This window comes from Manduca sexta, chromosome 22 (assembly GCF_014839805.1).
Source record: "Manduca sexta isolate Smith_Timp_Sample1 chromosome 22, JHU_Msex_v1.0, whole genome shotgun sequence".
Lineage (NCBI taxonomy): Eukaryota > Metazoa > Arthropoda > Insecta > Lepidoptera > Sphingidae > Manduca > Manduca sexta.
In genome coordinates, this window is record NC_051136.1 from 152,099 (window position 1) to 172,135 (window position 20,037).

At 34.8% G+C, this 20,037-nt stretch overlaps 1 protein-coding gene across 4 annotated transcripts in view; it reads right to left on the minus strand.

Annotated features, from left to right (window-relative positions):
- Positions 1-20,037, minus strand: part of LOC115449750 (CD151 antigen) — a 187,211-nt gene that overhangs the window by 25,506 nt on the left and 141,668 nt on the right. For 3 of the 4 annotated variants that reach the window (XM_037441219.1, XM_037441220.1, XM_037441221.1), the window contains one exon: positions 2,712-2,732. The exons of the other annotated variant lie outside the window; for it this stretch is intronic. The gene's annotated coding sequence lies outside the window, so the exon portion shown is untranslated. The remainder of the gene's footprint in view (positions 1-2,711; positions 2,733-20,037) is intronic. 4 annotated transcript variants of the gene reach the window in all.

A 20,037-nucleotide genomic window follows, 5' to 3' on the forward strand; every position in this document is an offset into this window, starting at 1 on the left:
AACTAGTGTAGTAATGAAATCCTAAGTAATTAATTAAAGGCGAACTAGGTTGCATATACGCTTTTAGACTATTTTACTTATCTGAAAATAGATTCTATAATGAGAATTTATCCATACTTTCATAGACAATATTTTCTATCTTAATAATCTTGTGTTAATGGGAATTACTTTCTCCTATCTTTTCTAGATAACGTATCGCATAAAAGAGCCATTTTAATTCCAAATGGGCTGTAAACGTTAAAAGCAGTCACTTCCCCCGTGATAAGAGCAGACAAGCTATTTTCTTGACAATTTTATTGCTTACCAAACTCCCGACCGTCTTGTTCTTGTTGTAAGTTATTGTAACACTCGTAATATATTCGTTTTTGTTTTTTAGAAGATTTTACTGTTTATTTTTACTAGGGGCCTAGCAACCGCCGTATCAGCCGTATCAGTGATATGGGGCCCCTGAGCTCTGGGGCCCGTCTTGGCCCATACCTACATTAAACTAAGCAAGCGCTCAAAAATTCGCACTTCCCTGAAGGGGCCCTAACAAATTTAGATATAGGGCCCCTTTTTGGCAAGCTACTGATTTCTACAGATCTAATAGTAGCTGAGAAAAGATTTTGTCGTCTCTAGATTCCTAGAGGTATAAGTTTATTACTTCATAAAACTTTCTGTCATAAAATGTAGATAGTATAAAATAATCCTGAGCGAGTAAGCCTTAATGGTTTTAAAAAAAGTCATTAAAATAATTCTATCTAGGCCATGTTAATGAAGACAAAGTTTGATATTAAACTTCACTGATTTATTACGCTAAAAACTCTTTACTAGAGATCTATTTAAAAAAAGTAAGTCTAGATATAATAAATTGTAAAAACCTAAGTACAATCAATCAATAGATAAAGTAATACACGAAACAATTTACTCGAAATATTTAACTTTTTTTTAAATTTATTGACGTATATACGTAGATCTTCTTTGTTAAAAATATCAATCAAGTAGTCAAAGATAATCTTTAATATTGCCGTTCGTGATTCCACTGGGGACGGACGAAGATCGATGGTTGTGGATAATGACCGAGCCTTCTACTGCCAATGGACAGTTTCGCTAATTGGCTCCACTGATTGACTTAAAACTCTTATTACTGCCATTGGTTGTTAATATTTGTGAACTGGTAAAATAGAAAGTAATATAGACGAGTAAGGTCGTATGGCTATCATTTTGTAATTGCATGTAAATCAGTTTGCTGGTGGTAGCATAAACTTTATATCCGCCCGGACAGCGACCGGGCGACATTACACAAGGTGTTAAAACCCTCCATAATGGCCCACGTAAGTGTCTCGTGTTCCGCGATCAACTTGTGTATACTGTTCCAACAGGCCGGCAAAATTGTGTCGACTGTCGAGGGGTAATCATCTCTCGTCAGTCGACATTCTATTTCACCCCATTCCACTTACCATCGTGCAGTGGAGTCACTTTGTTGTGCCCGTATTAATAAAAAAAATGAATTTAAGCCTCGTATAATATATAGAAAACTTAGAAATAGACGAAATAGATATTGTGTAAAAAGAACAGATAAAAAAATAGTTAAAAGAATTGGAAGAGAAAAACTTGTTGGCTAACTACTACTAGAAAAATGTCCGTGACATATTATTACAGTTAATTAAACAGGATGTCGAACTGTGAGGTCAGAATTAACTATTTAATGAATTATCCAATAATATCGACTCGAATGTGATTGAAATCTGGTAATTTTTAATTAACTATTATTGCGAACGCAAATATTACTAATGGATATTAATTTAACGTCAATAGGATTATTCAGAATATTGGATAACTAATTGGACTGTACTAGTTAATTAAATAATTAGTTATGTAATAATGTTATAGCTTTTATATGATTAGTTTAAGCCTATATTTTTAACTAAAATGCAATCTAGCACGAATGACTGAATGTCAATATTGCCAATAGGTACCAAAACAATTTTAAATTACAAGTATTTCCTGGCACTGCGCTGTGTTCATCATATGAATCGTGACGGCTGAGATGAAAAGTCAAAAATCTCCAGTATTACGCTGGCTAATACATCTCTGAAATTTCACAATGATTACATAAATCAAAGATCCTCTACACTTAGCTCATACGCTTCTGGTTAGGGGCTGGAATCTATTCCTGCCGTTGTCATGAGAAATCAAAGAGCTAGTTGATAGTGCTATTGTCACAATAACGTGAATATAATACAAAATAGGATACCTCTGGTACTAGCGCAGCCGCACCGAAGCCAATTATAATTGTGCGACATTGCATTGAAAACTACGGTTTGATTCTTGTTCTCTCGCAATGTGCTGTTTAACTAGAATGCTTGTTAAAATAATTTAAAATTAATTAAGTGACCGCTACAAACCCTCCGATTAGTTGTCTCACAGTAATACTGGTAAAACTGGAAATACGCACATAAAATCAAATAAGAAACGATTCAGCTCTTGATAGATAAAGAAAGGTCAAAAAATACAAAGAGCGCCTTCAGCGAAGTATTCGGTAAGTCGGTGGGAACGGTAAAAGGCTTATCCGGGCTAGAACGTATTCATCTCATTAAAAGCATGACCTTTTGAAAGTGTTCTCATGTAAGTTCAAAGATACATTTGGTAAAATTTTTAAAAGCATTTTACCGAAGGTTCAAAAAGGTTCAGTGCGTTTAGTAGACCTTTTAAAAGTTTCCGACGCTCACCTGAATTTTCGGTTTGGTTATCTGAAACAGAAAAGAATTTCTGAGTACTATATAAAGGTAATACTTAAAATGGAGTGTATTATAGCAACAATATTCATGGCAAGGTTACTTATAACTCAGACCATACTGAGACAATGTGTTGATTAATTATTATCCAACAATAAAGAGACGGTTTCCAATTCGTCGCATACAAATGAATTCACAACCTCTTGAAATTTCATCAAATCGGCGATGAAGAAAGATGGAATGAATTTACCATAAACAACCCATGCCGAATGCATAAAATATTGGATTGAATGGCAGACAAAGAGTGAATATTAAACAAGGTAAAGCCGCTTTCCAATTTCGTTTTTTAACCTCAGGTTCCCAAAATGGGACTTCATATTTATTCTTACAATGAGTAAAGGTGAGTTAAGCACTTTACAGATACATAAAAATAATTTTAACAAAAAATTAAACCGCCTTCAAAAACCACTCAAAACCAAAAAATAATTTCACATAACAAGTATATATTGGATACCAATTTTGGAGTCGGTGCCTAATTAAAATTGCTAGTTAGCTATATTTGTTGCATAGTCCGTCTATGAGCTAAATTTCTTTCAAATCAATTAAAAGGAGTAGGTTTGCGTGTACTACAGCATACACAGTGAAAGGTGTAATACCAAGCACATGTATGGTGTTTCATCTTTTCATTTCCTCTTTTTTCGAGGCAGGGAGTGTAATACACCCACATTTGACCAGCTACATGTAACAGGGAAAGAATTTGGGTAGTGTACAGTTCACAAATTTAAATATTTCCTTAATAGCTTCCATTTGCTGTGCTGCGGTGATGTGTTTATCTCCGTTGACGATCTGACTTGCTAACTTTGTACGCTGGCAGCACATTGTTTTCGTATATTCGTTAATGTATTTATCTAGCTTAACTAGCAATTTTAATTAGGCTCCGACTCCAAAATTGGTATCCAATATATACTTGTTATGTGAAATTATTTTTTGGTTTTGAGTGGTTTTTGAAGGCGGTTTAATTTTTTGTTAAAATTATTTTTATTTTTTGCTTTTTTGTGTTAGTAAAAAATAGACCGTCTCAATGGCATAGTTGTGTTTCGCTCACGATACGACTATCGCGCTGTGGTGTTACACCTCTGCCTACCCCTGAAAAGGGGAAAAGGTGTGATGCTATATGTATGTATGTATGTAAGAAGTAGAGTCCACTAAACCCAACACAATAACACAACTAATGTGTTTCGCACGCAGTACGACTATTGCGATGAAATTATACGCCTCTGCCTACCCCTGACATGGGGAAAAGGTGTGATACTATATATATGTGTGTAAGAAGTAGATTCAAGGAAACCTAACGCAAAAACACAACTGATATATTTCGATCATAATATAACTATTGCGCTGTTGTGTTACATCTCTGCCTACCCCTAAAAAGGGGAAAAGGTGTGATGCTATATACATATATGTACGTATATAAGAAGTAGAGTTAATTAAACCCAACACAATAACACAACTAATGTGTTTCGCACGCAGTACGACTATTGCGATGAAATTATACGCCTCTGCCTACCCCTGACATGGGGAAAAGGTGTGATACTATATATATGTGTGTAAGAAGTAGATTCAAGGAAACCTAACGCAAAAACACAACTGATATATTTCGATCATAATATAACTATTGCGCTGTTGTGTTACATCTCTGCCTACCCCTAAAAAGGGGAAAAGGTGTGATGCTATATACATATATGTACGTATATAAGAAGTAGAGTTAATTAAACCCAACCCAAAAACACAACTGATATGTTTCACACACAGTACGCCTATCGCGATGAAATGTTACGCCTCTGCCTACCCCTGAGACGGGGAAAAGGTGTTATGCTATATTTATAAGTATGTGAGAAGTACAGTCAACCAAAATCAATGCAAAAACATAACTAAATACGTCACAGGAAAGCTAAATTCGCGATTTCGTTTTCTTGGACGACATAATTATTCTAGTTTTTTTTATTTTAAAACAAAACTACCGAAACGATCTTGAATAAAATTTTATGGGACCAATCTGGAGAGAAATTCTTTCGAATAAAAAAAGAATTTTCCAAATCGGTTCATAAATGAGCGAGTTCTGAGGTAACAAACATAGAAAAAAAAAAAAAAAAAAAATTCTCGTCGAATTGATAACCTCCTCCTTTTTTTGAAGTCGGTTAAAAATAAAACTACACGATTATTTCGTTTATCTTGATTACCTTTATTCTTTTTGATATCGTTTATCATTATTGAATTTTCCACCAATATCAACTTAAAACGTACACATATATTTTTCCACTAATTTGTACAACATTTTGACTACGATAATTTTTCGTATATAACGTTAATTTATACACAGTTTTCCGTTTAGTCCGCCGCGTCGTAAACGATCCATCATTCACGTCAGTAGGTGTTTGATTGATATATAATAGGAGTTGAAATATCGGATACACATTTGGGGACAATATTATTGCCATTATGTATTTTATGAGTGTATTAATGACGCACTGGAGATTATTGTTGTTTTGTCTGTTTTTAAATGCGACGGTATTTATTGGTCTAAATGGCGTGTTAAATGATAGACACTTTTTTTTCTTAATTGATTATTACGTTCTCTATTATAGTAGAAAAGTGCACATTGTAAAGCCAAGTTAGTAAATATCGTATTCTATTGTAAACTGTCATATTCTTCATCCACGATTCTTCTAGATGGACAAGAAAGGTTAACGTCGGGTGATACACAAGTGTTCCACGCAGCTATCTCAGTGCAACAAGATACCCGTGCCGTCTCATATCCGCCAAAGAAAGCCATTGCGGGTTTTGGTTGGTAGCTGGTGTAGAGTATATTCACCAGCATGCCGGTAGGTTAGAGACTCGGTCCAATGCTCGCTCGGAAGAGGCAATACTGCCGAGTGTCAATATTGGGCCGTAACACCGGTGAAATCAACATAACCGTTCCACTCATCCCTCAGATAAAGGTAGCGCTAACGCATTTTTCTCCGCGCAAAAAAGGTGATCCACAAATGAGTTAGCTAACTTCCAAAACATTTAAAACGCAAAAAGCATATCTGTCAGTGGTAAAGAGGAAAGCAAATGGCGTAGATTAACGCGCTTCATGCAAACGATGTACGTCAATGAATGAGATCTGTATCTCACGGCAAGCTCGCGGCCTGCGGTTATCGGGTTTCCGTCTGGTTACCGGTTTATCAGATTTACGTCCCAGTTTAATTTGATGTTGTATCTTGTACCTTAAGTGGTTTATTTAAAATTACTTTTACGGCTACATACCGTTCAAGTGTTTGCTGTTTTCTATGAAGAAATCGAATTTAATATATGAATTTCGTATTGGACTTTTTTACATATGTATCTAAATTCGTTGCATGGTGACTTTGTAAGCTCATTTTACCTATACTTAATTATACAAGATAGTTTTTATTACCATTTGTGAGTCGATGTTATCCGTCAAAGATGTCCAACTATATTGTGTTTCAGTTTGAAAAACATTGAAGCTAGTGTAATTAGTGATACGAAATATCTAACATTTAGGATGACTAACGTTGTTTAGTGCCTTGTTTGTAGCACGTGAAACAGGCAAGTGACTCATTTTGGTAAAAAAAAAGTTAGTATTCATTAACAAAGACCAGCGAAAAATGATATCTAAATATAAATTTAATTTTTTTCATCTATAAAGGAATATAACAGTTTCCCTCTCTCAGCTACTGGGTAATATATACCTACATACCAATATACGAAGACATCCGAGTGATTTTTGTGGAAACGAAATTGATAATAGCGGGAAAGGCTGATTCCACATTCATAGCTTTTATACTTATCCAAGCGTCCCGGTATTTCTTATTTCGGCCGACCTTTATCTGATCTGATCTTAGCATATTTTCCTGTACCAGTGACGAGGAAAATATTTACGTTTTACACGAAAACAAGGATGTTACATAATTTCCGTGTGAGAATGGGGATGAAAGGATTACGTTCAATCACTGTCAAACGTTTCTTGACGATTGTTGGAAATGTGCTTTAGATTTGTATGAGATGAATTGTTCAATGTTCATCCTTATATAAGCATAATATAAAACAATTTCCCTCGCCGCGTTTGTCTAAACGCGTTAAAATCAAAAACTACCTAACGGATTTCCAAAAAAATTGCATTGAGATCCTGGGGTAGGACATAGGTTACTTTTTATCTCGGCATAGTATATAAGCAGGAATTTTATTTCGAAAAAACTTATTCACGCGGGCCGAGCCGAGAGCAAACTTAGTAAATTATAATATGCATAATTGAATTGAATGAACAAAATATTCTGTTTTGGATATCTCGATTGTTTTCGGCATGATTGACATATCTGAAAAACATTTGTCAGAAAACCAAGCAATTTTTATTTAGGTACATTTGAGGTTTTATTAACTAGACATGATATAGTATTTATAGAGCCAAACGTCGACATATTTCGCGGTATTTTTATTACACATAAAACATTGAAACAGCTATTCCGCTACTAACTAATCCACGCTGTTTAAGCGGAACGAAATTATACAGAACAGAAAATATAATTGCCCATACCTTAGTAAATTCGTCCACAATAATTTGAAGAATCGGAAATAACTGAGCAAAACTTAGGAAAAGCCAACACGTCTAGTATAAGTCAAAGTAAGATCATACCGACCACGTCAATTAAATTCGTAATTACTGTGTGACCACAGTAATTACGAATTTAATTGTCCTGTGTGTCCTGACGGACACGCGGGTGTTTTAATCAAATTGGACCCATATTTCCACTACAATAACGCATATGAATTAATAATTCCAAAATTTAAGTGCCATTGAATCTTGTTACATGCCTTTGATGTTTGAGTGCCAGGTTATTAAATGTATAATTGTTTATATTGATGTTTCAACTGAGTCTACCTAGGGGTCGTAGTTGTATTGCAGTTGGATTGATGCCGCGGTGAAGTCTTAGGTTCGATCCCCGGATTTGGGACAGAGATATACTATAAAGTGATTTCATGTTCAATATTAGTTCGAAATTTGGTATTTGTGTCCCATTATTATACAGATACAGTGGTCTATAGAGCAGTCTCCTACGATGTGAGACTTGAAAGGCGGAATATACATGGCGAAAAAAGGGTACGCAAATTGCGCATCTGGCTATCCTTTCGGTGATAAAGGCCTTGAGGATGTACATGATTTTTCAAGTGAAGTTTATAAGGAAGGCGAGATTTATTGTAGCTTACGTTTTACGGAGTGCTTGGCCTATACGAAGCGCGCGATCGCTGAATTCTTAATATTACAGTTTCATTCATACAACTATTCCTTCGAGAAACTGATATCAGTAAACTAGGAGTGAACATTTTATATAACTATTATTTAAATTTACGCGTTCATTAGTAAACAATTTTAAATTTAAAATTAATGGCGTAACGTCTCAAATTGTTTAACGATCATATTTTATTGTAATTTAGCGGTAAACACGAGAAGATGGATAATTTACAGTATCGTTGCTAAAGAGTTTTGCTTAGCGTTCGCGTTCCCCGGAGAGATCATTACAAGAGTCTACGCTGCCTTCATTCTCAGAAATTTACTTGGGAAATTTGCGGATTACAAGTTTGCTGAGTTGATTGAGACTAGCATGGTTGTGATTTTTAGTACTGTACTTTATTGTACTTTTTTTTTATTCGGGCATGACAAAGTGGCCTAACTGCACCTAATTGTAAGTGGAGTGGGGTAAAATAGAATGTTGACTGACAACGGCTGATTACCCCTCGTCAGTCGAGAGAATTATGCCGGCCTGTTGGAACCACCTATATACAGGCTGATGCCGGATCGTGACACACTTATGTGAGCCATTATGGCGGGTTTTAACACCTTGTGTATGGTGTTTGCTATCCTATCGGATATTAAATATATCCTCCAACCAGCAAATACTTAAATGAATACTTAGTGTGTCTTGTTTGATTTTCTAATAATGCACTTGTTTTATAACAAATGTATATAAAGCAGTGCTTTTACGAAATCTTACATTATATTTGTATAAGTCGTTCTTTAAAATATGATTTGGTTTAAAAAAAATCATCCCTCATTTCTTTTCTAAAACACTAGATCAAGTGACATGAGATGAAAACTGAAACTAATCGTCGATTGGAAGAGCCGGTAGGGGTCGACCGCACCGAACCTTCGAATGTCAGATATCTGAAATTCTTAGTAAAGGCCAGGTCAAATGTGGCCTGAATCGGCGGGAATGCATGAAAAGATTGATGAAGGTGGATTAAGCGAGAGAAGTATGCCAGAATCGTGCAAAATGGCAATCCATGGTTCTCTGCCTATCCCTATGGGATAGAGGCGTGATACAATGTATGTATGTAATTATCAATAACACTAAATATAAATACATAATCCGAATATCTTAAACTTTTCAAATCCTTTACATGAAATATAAACTCTCTGTTCACTAAGGTTCGCAACTAACTTACGTCTTCATAAATAGAAATTGTTTTACCGCCACAGATTAACACCACCGTAAAAGTAAAAAATCTCAAATTATATATCTTTGCTAAAAATTTATTTCCGAAGAAACCTGAACAGTTCAGTCGTTTTAGACGGTTCTATTATTTTTTCTATCACAAGATTTCTCATTTCCAGTCTCGTGGAATCGAAGAGGTTTTGACAACTTTTGAAGGTACTGAGTTCTCTACGCGATGAATTATTCAACGAATTTGAATCATTCCTTGGAATACACATTTATTACGTTGTAAGTATAAGAAATGCATTTGAATTTGGTAGGAAATTAAACTATGAATGAGAATGAAATGGCTAAGTATTGTAATGAAATGAAGTAATTTAATTGAAACTGTAAAATGTCATAAATTATTTAGATTACGTCAATATCAACTCTCTCACCAATTCACCACCGGAAAGCAATTCTCACCAGAGAAGAATGGGCAAGAAACTCTGATGTTGCTCTTTTCAAAACCAGTTTAAGTTATAAACTACAGTGCACGATACAGAGAAAAAATATATAATTTTTTTATTATGATTAGAGTAGTTCATTAATATATTCCCAAAATAGGTTATAAGAAGTTTTAATAAATAATTATAGTAAATTTAATAAGTAATTGGAAAAAAAACTACCGCTGATAAACAGTAGATATAGTAAATAGATTGATATAAGAAATAAGTTATCCTTACTTACGCAATGATTTCGAGAGGGATAATTAAATTGTTGACATGGTAGTTGTATAGGTTGTAAGTGATTATAATATGGATTATCTTGTTGCTAATTTGCGAAAGTTGGTTACGTTTTTTTATTGGTGACTTTATAAACAAGATTAAAACTCATCTGTATAATTTCCTCGAACAAATAAGTAATAAATTGTAACCAAATGAAATTATGCATATAACTTCCTCTAAGTCCCACAGCCGTAACAATCAGTATTCTTCCAACAAGTTCGCACCGCTGAAATAAAATTGTCCAATTTTATCACTAATTACCACTTCAGTTAGATGTCTTATTACGTGCTAAAATACTTCACGACTTCGGCTTTTTAATGTTTTTTTACGCAATATATTTTGCACTTGGTAATAAGCGATTGTTTTTATTCGAAATTAATATTTTATCACTTCATCAGTTGATATTGGCACATAAAATATATAATATTTTCAACATTTGGTTGAAATAGCATGATAGTAAAACTATTTCGCGATAAATCGCAAGCAATAAATTTAGTTTACGACGTTGGTAGCACTGCGTACTGCAAACAATGTAAAGTTATTTTATTGTTGGTAACCCTGTATCTTTCATGCCTCATTTAAGAGATGTGTGATACCGAGAGCCGACGTAAAATGGGAGGTAGCCCCGCTTTTTACGGGATAAAAGACGCAACCAACTGTAAGTCGTGTAATAAAAAACAAGGGATACGTTCTCAAATATTTCACAGGACTTTTACTGCCACAGATTAAGTGAGATATGATGGGATTATAGCTCTTAAATTCCTAAGCCGAAAACATCTAATTTATCGATACATAAATAAAAAAGATTAAGGCGATACCTCAAGGTCCATTTTCATACATTTTGTTTCACCTTTAATCTGGGTAACTAAACAAGTATTGGCAAGTAAAGAATTTAAATTCACGTCTAGTTAGTGATTAGTTCTCGCAGTTGAAAGAAAAACGTAAAAATAATTAATAATCATGGATATTTCGGCCTTTAAAATTTAATATGACGAAATTTTAAAGGCCGAAATATCCATGATTTAAACATTTTAAAAAAGGAACAATGATTTATGACGACATAACGTAATTGAAAAACAAAGAAGCAATTATTTAAAAAATAATGTCATCCGTGTAATCCTGCTCGCTTGCGGCACTTTTATAAACGAGCAGCAAAATTTCTGAGCACTGCGCGGCTGCTTTGTAATGACCGCAATTCCTTGTTGGATATATTTTGTTATTTTATTTTGTACGACCAGAATCGTCGCAAACTATGTTTCACTTGTTAAACTTTGTGAAAACAGTACTCGATATTGATTTTAAAAATGACTAATCAAACTTTGAGAAATGGCGCTACTAATGGAACTTCATCGTGATTCGTAACGTCGCACTCTTAAGTGATATAATAAAATAGGGCGTATAAAATATATCCTAATTAATCTAGACCACAAAAGTACTCCTGAAACTGTCTTCAACACAATCGTACTGGTTTCGCAACAAAGCACCTGAATGAGTGGCAGTTTGATTCATTTGCAGCTCGAATTGTGGCAGATGAACTAGAGTGGTCAATTTATTCGATGTCAGAAATAAAATAAACCATTACTGGCAGTAAGCAGTGGTAGCCTAGTTGGGAGTGGAACGGACTATCTAGATGAATATCCGCAGGCTCAAAACCCCAAGACACGCACCTGTAATTTTCCTAAAGTTATGTGAGTATTCTTTGTGAATTATCGCTTGTGTAAACAATAAACAGAAAACGTCGTGAAGCAACCTGCATACTTGAGAAGTTTTCTATAAGATTTTGAGGGTATGTGAAGTCTAACATTCCGCACTATCGTGGTGAACTAAGGCTTAATCCCTCTCAGTAGTAGACGAGGCCCGTGGCCAGCAATGGGGCAGTATATAATACAGGGCTGATATTATTTTTACCGACGAGCTTAATGAAACCCTTCGCAGCACAATTCAAATTTCAATGCTGCGGTGTATAGGCCGTCGTATTCCATCAGCCGAGCTACTTGCCCGTCTCATCATTCAATGTATTAAAAGGAAACACGCTAGAACACAAGGTTAGACTAGTGGAAATAAAACTGCTAACGTATATAAAGGCTATATTAGACGTCGACGTTAAAAGACAAGTGTCTGGTGTTGACATACCGTCTGTTTGTGTGGCAGGGAATTTGTCCTGTGAAGTGCCGGCACTGATATTGGGGCTCTTTTATATGAAAAGTGAGGAAGTTTTATACCGTTCTTGTATAAAAGAATCTGTAATGATATGGTGAACGAGTTTTATATTGTTTAAACATTTTTTCTATATTATTATTTGACTGATAATAATATCAGCTTCGTAGTAAATAAACCCTTTGCTGGCCAAGGGTATTACTACGATTAGGTTAAGGTAATGAAACATATTAGTTGCTATTTTAAATACTTTTGTTAATATTATTAGAAGTCTCTGAGTACTTTCTTCTCTGCCTTTTTTCGTCGTTTAAGTAAGTAATAATTTATTATTACTACTACTAACAATATACGTAGATATTTTGAAGTTAGAGGTGCATGTTCTGGCATAGAATCCTAGATATAAATTTTGACAATCCAATTTAGATTTAGATATAGGCTTAGATATCATCGTTGTTAGGCTATTATAATTTATCTGAAACTATAAAGTTAACTTAAAGGATATAATTTATTACTTCCATTTCTCATTAAACAGTAGAGCATAAAGATAAAATATTCACATTCCGCCAAGGGGCAAGGCAACGTTTAATTTATAACAAAAATATCTTTGCCACAAATACAGGCGCTCGTAAAAATAACATATTGTTGTTAGAAATGCATTTGTTTTATCACAACCCATTGTGAATATAAATAATGGGAACGCATGCATTATATTGCGTAAATGCATGAGAATAATTTATCTAGCGTGATAATCAAGAAAATGATGCATTGCTTACATTCATATTAAGTTATATGATGCATGAAAACTTCCCGTTACTAAAGGTTCTCGATTTTTAAAATGTGATTTAATACTATGCGGTATTTTGGTCATTTATATAGATATTTTTTTTTGTACGGGCCAGCCAATGTAACCCCTCTACACCTGGTGTAAGTAGAGTGAGGTCCAATATAATGTCAACTGACGAGAGATGATTACCCCTCGACAGCCGACACAATTATGTCGGCCTGTTGGAACCGAATATACACAGGCTAATCCCGGAAAGCAACACACGCGGGCCATTATAGCGGGTCTTAATATCTTCTGACGGCAGTCGCTATTACGGCGGATATACAATATATCTTACTACCAGCTAAATCCCTATTTCATTTGGTCACGTCATAAATTGAAAATGAATAACGATTTCATACATCTATTTTTAAAATAGATATAAAGGTTCTAACGGAAAGAAAATTGCTCAGATTATTGGAACATTTTACGAAAACTGAACGACTATTTTAACTTCGGCCGTTTGACAGTTCGCGCGTGATGAATGTGAATTTAGCACAGCGATTTGGTTTTTTATTTTTGGATAAATACCTAGTCTTGCCATAAATATTGTAATAAAGAAAAAAGAAAATTGTTAACTGCAAATAACATTTATTACTTTTACAGTGTGTCAGTTTAATACATAAATATAAAACAATTAAAAATATAAAAGCTTATTCGAAGTGGTCTCCATTGGCTGCAATACAGTCCTTTAAACGATGAGGCCAGTTATCAATAGAAGCACGCACTCTTTCCATGGGAAAATTCTTCACTGCCAATCGTATAGATTGTTTTAGGGACTCCAAATTATCATGGCGTTTAGAGCAAGCTGTACTCTCTAAAACTGACCACAAATCATAATCCAGCGGATTAAGATCGGGACTAGACGACGGCCAGTCTTCAGCTCTGATGAAGTCCGAAACGTTCGATTCCAACCAAGACTGCGTGGACCGAGCTTTATGACCCGGCGCCGAGTCTTGCTGGAAGGACCATACTTGGTTATTGAACATGGTGATGTTAAGGGGCTTAACTACCTTCTCAAGAATGGTATCTTGATACACTTGTGCCGATGTTTTGATACCTTTTTCACAAAAATATGGCTCAGTCACTCCTTCATAGCTAACACCCCACCAAACCATCACTGAAGTCGGATAATGTCCACGTTGCACTCTGTCGACTAATTGGGAAGCTTCCTTAGAGCTTTGAGCATAAATACGGTCATTTTGTTTGTTAAAATGTTGCTCAATTGTAAAAATTTTCTCATCCGTAAACAAAATTTTTCTGTGACCTCCCTTTGCGTACCGCTTCAGTAGTTGTTTCGATTTTACCACCCTATTCTTCTTTAAATTATCAGTTAAGAAATGGCCAGTGCGTCTCTTATAGGCTGCAAGTCCTAAGTCATCTTTTAAAATACGCGACATGGTTCTAGGTGCTATCTTCATTTCCCGAGATAAAATCTTTTGCTTTCGGACAGGATTTCTTCGAATTCTTTCCCTTACTGCTTTGACCACCTTTTTCGTACGAACACTACGTGGACGGCCAGATCTTTTTCTGTCACAAACAGAGGAGGTCTCATTGTACCTATTAATAGCCCGGTACACAAACATTTTACTAATACCAAGTGTATGGAGAGTTTTAAAAATTGCATTTGGCTCCATACCTACTTTGTGTAATGCTATCACAGCGATTCGGTTCTCTTTATCACCCCACACCATTTTAATATCGCAAAATATTTTACAATGTATTGGCGCCAAAATGAGAAAACACAATGAACAATCGTATAAAAATGACAGATTCGAAATTCAAATGTAATATTTTTTTATAATTAAGTGTAACAGTATTTATGGCCAGACTAAGTATAAAGATTGTATACACAATTCTTCTGTAACTGTGTATTTCATTGAACCCCGCCTAAACCGTAGGACAAATTTTGATGAGTTTTAATATAGTTTTATGTGGGTTCCTAGATGATTTATATTCACTATGGGACCCGGTACGAGGTGCAGTATTCGAGTTCTAGGAGAATTTCTTACAGTAAAAAAAATACTTTAAGTTTCCTCAAGTTACATTAAAATAATAATACCTATATTTTAGTTATGGATCGTCAACATGACTAACAATAAAATAAGTAATGAGTATATGAATTATTAATAGTCTTATTTTAAATGTTGTCACAATTTATAGATGACCACGGCTTGCACACGATGAAGAAAAAATGTTATATAAATAACAAATTATATGCGTTTTTTTAAAGAATTATAACAATAAACTTATAACAGTTATTATATCGAGGTTTTTTATTCCCGACGTTTAATGTCAATGCCTATCAACCGTGTTAACACAAGTTACATTAGTAGCGGTAATAACACGGTCATGGTGAATGTTTAATTGCACACAAGGTAAATATTAGTTGCGATCTAAGATCTGTTCATACATTTTAGGCATCTTAGTTTGATAACCGTTGAGCGCCGAAATTCCCGGTAATCTTCATGTTAGCTCGGATGTTTGAGATGATGACGTGTTATTAAGTTTACATAGCAAGAGCTGATGTTTTTGATAGCTTTGCTACAATATACATAGATATATAAAGCTAAATTACGGCTCGGTGGCGTAGTTGTACTGTATGCGTGGTACGGCCGTGCTCTGAGGTCCTGGGTTCGAATCCCGGGTCGGGCAAAGTAATATTTGGGTTATTCTGCTCAATATCAGCCCTGAGTCTGGAATTTGTACCCAATATGGTGATAAGCCCGCCCTGTATCACATCACAGTACGCAACACACTTGGCGAAAATGGGTGCCCTGGTTGCGCCTCTGCATAGCCCTTCGGGGATAAATGCGTGATGTGTCTATGTGTAAATATAAATATAATCTTACTTACCCACAACTGCAAAAAGAGCAATTCATGGCAGTTTTTAAACGGGTCATCAAAATAATGGTGACTGGCAAGAACTACTCATCTCTCGTCAGTTGACTCTATCTGGATTCTAGTCCACTCACCATCGAGTGGAGTGTCACTTTACCATGCTCATCTAAAGTAAACGACCTTACTCTATGTGGACCGTTCTTAACTATACTTAATATATAGCTGACCAGTTTGTTTGTTTAAACGTGCTAATCTCAGGGACTACTAAAGCGATTTTGAAAACATTTCTCACTAATAGGAAACCACCTTGTTCTTAAGTGCTATAGGCATTTTTATCCTGGTAAAATATTTAGCCCGAAAAAGCTTTTTCATGCAGACGGAGCGCAAAAGCTAGTTTGCAATAAAACGTTCCAATATCCAAATGAGAAAACAAATCATTTCCTCATATATTGGCTCCACCAAGGCTTAAAAGGCAATATAATCCAACAAATTCATCTATTTGAGTATTTAATTTGCGGCGGATTCTCATTTGGAACGTGTCCAACAAGAACTTGTATAATTTCAACAGCAATTCCAATGAACTTGTACGGAAACTAAAAAACTTTTAGTTCTTTCATTACACTATTGGACAGCATTCGTTTGGACCCGATCTGACCTTGTTTCACACTTATTACTGCAGTTTATTGTTTTGACATATGTATAGATATCTCAAATAAGACTCTTATGCTATAGTTTTTGGAGTCCTTTTTGCGAAATATGAAAAAAATATTTAATGTAATTTACTTAAAAAAAATTTAAATGGATGTTACAGTATGTCGCTTTTGAGCTGACGTGAACTCGTGGTGCGGTTACATTAAATCTTAATTGCGGAGATGTTAAGCTAGGTAGGAGTGAAGCTGCTCGAAAATTGGCATGTGTCTTCTCATATACACTGTAAATACGGAGTAAACTGTAGTTTAAATTATAGTGGAAACTAAGTAAGTGTATCGCGTTCCGGGATCAGAATGTGTATAACAGGCCACCATAATTCTGTCGACTGCCAAGGGGTTGTGTTAACAGTTGACATTCTCTTGGAGCCCACTCCACTTCCCATCAGGTGTAGTGGGGTCACTTCGCATTGCGCGTATAAATAAAAAAAAACTTCGATACCTGGGCCCTTATTTTGTATGATAGTGTAAACGCGTAACGCGGCCGTGTCATGTTATCTTTGAGAAATGTGCGTGGAATGGTATTCTGTAAGCCAAATTTCTATAGTCCTAAAAATGATGCGTTGTGTTACGTGCTTGTTACGCACTGTCAAAATAACGTGCGGGATAGAGAATAAGGCCCCAGATTGATGTTAGAAAGAAGAAAAGAAAAAGATTTACTGTCGCGTCTGGTGCATGAAATATATAATTTGGGTTATAATATATTTCAAATAAAACCTATTGTAAAAAAATGTACATAAGTGATTTTGATTTTTAAATCTAAGAACAACAAACCATATTAATATAATTATTATTATAGTCGAAGTTTTTAGAGGAGTAGAGCTAGTAAAGCATAATAATTCCTCTAAGTAATACAATCTACTTAAACCAACGCAATTTAAGCAGATATACTTTATACAAGGACAGACGTACTGTAATCCAAGAAAAAACCACCACAGTCCCACTTCAATCAAATTAAAAAAGTTTGCGCAAAAGGAGCAAAAAGTGAATTACTACGAATCCACCCTACCACGAGGTGTTGAGTCATGTTTAGTACAATGACAAAGAGTTTTCCACTCGGAACAGTGTGGGGCGGGCTTAATCGAAAAATTCCTTCAGGCATACCGAGAATCCTTGCATGATTGAAGAGGCGACACGCTCCAACCTGGTATAGAAATATAACGGTAATGTGAGAAGTTGTCTATGAGTAGTCACTGTTTTTAAAGCTATTGTTAGTGCTTGAACTTCAATAGAGGTTGCTTCGTGAATTTTTTTTTCAATTAAAATAACAATGTACATTTGCTTTTATTTTCCTTCACTCAGAATATTATCCCTCTCTCTCTTTCTGTAGTCGGTCCCTCATGAGTCAGGATCGTGGTCATCACTGGATATATCGTATTAAGAGCGGATTATTTGTCTCCACGGTTTCTGTTCATTATAAGTTATAACTGAACATAAATGTTATATTACAAAATATTATAAGTTACTTATAATTGCTTTTGCCTTTTTGCACCGACTTACACAAACAACATAAAACTAATTTCGTAAGACAGTTCTAATTTGATCTATAAAGAACAAAATTACTCGCCATTAAGTTTATCGAGCCAATAACTCGCGCCATATGATCAAGGAATTCGATTGGTATTTCAGTAGCACAATATTGGTTCGCAATTAGTAGGTCTGTGTGTAAACGTTTAGAAATGTTGTAAGGCAACCTGATTTTTTCCGTTTCCTTCGAGGCAATGTGTTTCTCGTTGGCTAACATCTCATAACGGCCTAATCGTAAACAGTTCGCAGGTGCGGACTCGGGACTGTTTCCGGGGCCGGTTGACTCACGTTTCCATGTTTAATGGCGTCTTTGTTCGGTATTTTTAGTCTGCCTGTTGCGTAGTTTAAATATTCTGAGGTTTATGTTCAATATATTATGGTTTTGTTAAAAACTTAATAATAATTGTATATAACGGTTAATAATATAAAAAAACTTAAGTAGTGGCCATGTTGGATAATGGATTTGTTTTATCAATAGCGAAAAATACTCTTACTACAATATTAAAAATTTTCAATGTAAGCCCGTCCGATTGTGGTTGCAGAGGCCAGTTAATTGAGTTTATAATGTAAATACAAACCACATGGCCGCGGCGTCGAGATCCCTTCCACGGGTTTTCAGCTCGTTATTACTTTAAAAGGATTTATAGTCGGTGTAATTATAGTCGCCGCTAACCTTTAAATGGATAAGTATGAATATTAAGTGGTTTCATACTCCCGTATTCATTGCAGGGTTGGGATCTGAATATGTAATGGTGAGTATGCGGGAATAGACAATGCTAAGGTTTATTTTTCAACGTTTAATTTTATTTTGAATTTCGAATAATATTCTAAAGTTTTTTTTTTTAACTTTCTTTATATTTTGAATTTAGAATAATATTCTAAAGTTTTTTTTAAAGTTTAATTATATTTTGAATTTGGAATAATATTTTCCTAAGTGTTGTATTGAAACTTGAACTAGTCGATCGCAAATTCGAAGTTCTGTAAAATGGATAGTTGCTAGTGCTGGGTTCGACATCGGAAACCGAAGCTTTGGCACGATAACGATGACAGCCAGTCTTCTATGAAACAAATTTTATTCCAATCCGAAACCAAAACTGGTTATGAATTATCTGATCTGCTGTGTACTTTATTGAAGAGCAGCGACATTGTCATCACTTTTTTATTGTATTCATTTATTTTTAAAAAAACTAGCGACAATAACACAACCTTTCTATATTATTAAAAAAACAACTCGAGCAAGAAATTATTTCTTTATCGGTCTGATAAATCAACGTTGGCTTTATAAATCTCAGCTTTAGACGTGTTGAACCCTGCAAAGAACTTGGACATAAAGAACGTAGCGCTATGAAATAAAAACGTATTCCACTTTATAGGAAAGGGAATTATAATGATATTGATATTGACGTAATGAGCTCCATGTATTAAAAGCATAAGTGATCTTTAACACAATTTCATAAAAATATTCTATAGCTACAAAAGTAAATCAACCATTTTAACATTTAAATACATATATAGCAACAAAATGATATTTTTGTCAAACACCAGTTTAAATTCAAAATGCGTTGTCATCACACGACATCAAACAATCATTATATCCAACATTACGAACAATGACATCGCTGAAAAATTTTCGCACTTTTTTTTTCATTTACGCAGCCATTACCGCTCGCTGCGGCGTAAATTGCGAATGCAGTAAGTGCTATAGTCTTCAAAGAACATTTAGCCAGAGAATAAAACAATATTTCATACGCAATTGCACCCAAATTGCACTTTGTCGTGAATTATGTAAATGACTAGAGATGCGGATTTATCGATTCGACTAAATATTCGTTTTATATTGATTAATAGAATTTTATTTTAGGTGTATATAAAATATAGACTTTTGGAATGTTTTATGTGTAATATGCGATTTTTTTTACCTTTTCTCTACAACTCTCGTTTTAAACTCCTAATGATGATAATTTTGCTGGTGGTAAGATATATTTTATGTCCGCCCGGATAGCG